This window comes from Syzygium oleosum, unplaced genomic scaffold (genome assembly GCF_021117445.2).
Source record: "Syzygium oleosum isolate NSW1041296 unplaced genomic scaffold, Sole_v2.1 Sole_v2.63, whole genome shotgun sequence".
Classification (NCBI taxonomy): Eukaryota; Viridiplantae; Streptophyta; class Magnoliopsida; order Myrtales; family Myrtaceae; genus Syzygium; species Syzygium oleosum.
Genome location: NW_026607547.1, coordinates 255,001 through 257,500, shown reverse-complemented (window position 1 = coordinate 257,500; position 2,500 = coordinate 255,001).

The window sequence follows — 2,500 nt, the reverse complement described above, 5'->3', positions numbered from 1 at the left end:
AGAAGGTTGGGTCATTAGGAGCGGAATCCTGGAGCAGCGAATCAATATTGACAGAGAACATAGAGTTGCATACGGAATGTCGGATGGGAATAGAGCGAATGGGACCAAGTACCCCAGGCTGGATGTAATTCATCAAAAGGGGGATCGATACTTTGCAAATAGCAGTTTCAAAGGCTGAATCTTCCTCTATAGCATTTCTTTCAGAACCTTGGTCCCATCGCTCAATGCTGGCCTGACATCTAATTGCCCTGGGGGAAGGGCCCACTTTTCTATTGTAGTGATGGATGACTTCAAAGTCATTCTTGGGTTAGAATTCTTTCGGGAAACCAAGACCAGTGTGATGCCGAGTACTGGCACTCTTGCGATGCTTGGGAACAAGCCGTGCATGATCCCAGTTCGTTCTGCCAGAGTTGGGGAGAAGAGTCTCTAAGCCCTACGTTTCAGCCCTTTCTTCTTACTTAGAAATGGAATGAGCTGGTTCACTCCCGTCTCTCTATTTAATGTCGGCCTAAGGACTGAACTATTAGATGAAGCTGCTTTTGCTTTACGACCTCTTGAATCGATTCCCCCCTTTAAAGAGATAGATCCCCCTTTCCCTTTCATCTTTCTATTTAACTGGTGATCAAGTATCGACAAAAGATCTTATTAGCTTAGGGGTGTAGCGATAACTCGAGACCTTCCTCTCTTAGGCTTACCAATATTTACTAATTACAGAATCTATGTATTCCTAGATGCCCTCCAAGAGTCATTTCTGTGGCACTCGGGATCTACCACTTATTTAGTTACGATAGGACGACTAATCAAAATGGAGCTTCCTTTCCTGGAAGAGCAACTGAACTTGAACCTTCGCTACCTGGAGCCAGGTATTTCCTTATTATAGATAACGTACGCATAGGTGATCTATTTAATGGGCTAGCTTCACTACTAAGGCTTGATTGCCCTGTGGGAGAAGTTTCATCTTTCTAGGTCGCATTCGATATAGAGAAAAGAAAAGCTATTCTTCTTAGCAGTTGAACAGGAGCAAAAACAGCTATCAATTCTACCTAATCCACTGTTGACCACGGACTGACTCAAGCACCAAGACCTACTGTACTCTTCTTTCGACAACCGGTGAAATGGCTGCTTCTTCTTTGTCCCTCTCGGGAAGTAAAGCGGCCAATAGCATTTATCTTCTCTTTGATAGCAGCTATCTTTCTAAACAGGATAGAAAGATGATAGCCCTAAACAAAGTTGAAACGAAAGGAGCCCTCATCCCCACTCTTGCCATTTCGTCTCCAGTCGCCCAACTCACCCCTTCATTAAGATTTTCTTCTATATCGACCCTTACCACATTTGAGGGATCTGATATAAATATGTCCTGAAGGTTTTGAAATAGGGGTGAAAAAAGGGCCTGGATCGGGTTTAACCAAAATAAAAATGAAAAACCAAACCAAAATAGTATTGGAGAAGCGATAGGAGTGATTATTGCCACCAGTTTACTAGTTGGGATGAGGGGTGCTGTCGGAGAACGAATGCCATAGAAAGGGTGATTCGGAGATAACTTGACAGATCCGAGATTAGAAGTAATCCTACATTCGTGTCGTATCACTCCCCTTTTTTCTTCCCAAATAAGATCTTTCAATCCACCTTTTGATAAAGTCCCGTTGGCCAGCTTGATCCCTTCCCCATCAATAATATGATATAGGCAGCTTTCCCCGATGCTGACTTTGATAAGCTTTATGCCCCTGGACTTTTTCGCGCGGGTTAGTTCCCTTATTAAGTGCTCTCTGAGCTTCAACTGCCCTACCCAGAAAGCCTTTTTTGGTACGGTACTGCTAGCCAGATAGGCGCTTATCGGAATTTCTTTTCTCAGGTTAGGTCTTGGCTCTTTTTTCCTTAGCCAACTATTAGGGGTCCGTTGGATTCTTACGGACAGCCCTAACTGTCGAGCTAAAAATGGCACCATATGGGACCAACTACCTCCTCTCATCCTCTCAACACTACCAATTTATTTCCTTCTTTTAACTTGATGGTTCTCCTTGATAATCATTGTTATTTCTCCTTTTTTGTCTTCTCGGCTGGAATCATAAATGGTGAAGGTACTGGGTGCGTTGCATAATCCGAAAGGCATAACCAACCATTCGTAAAATCCATCCTTTGTTTTAAATGCCGTCTTCCACTCATCTCCCGGACGAATACGAATTTGATGGCTTGAGATGAGATCACTGGTAAACCTTTTCTGCCATGGAAAGATAGAGCTATCCTGACTGCTCAAAAATGTAAAAAATGAAATCCTTCCGCGGTTGGAAGAGAGAGTGGAACCAAGTATTCTTGGTCAGTGGCTGGAACAAGATACTGGTAAAACTTGGAGGCTTGAACGAACTTCTTAATGTTCGGAGATCTTTGGGGACTAACCAATTGCTTTACTTTTCGAGAGAAGGTATATATAAGAGGTTATAGATATATAGGGATATCAGTAACTGGGACCTTTTGTTCTTCAGGCAAATATTCGATTTCATAG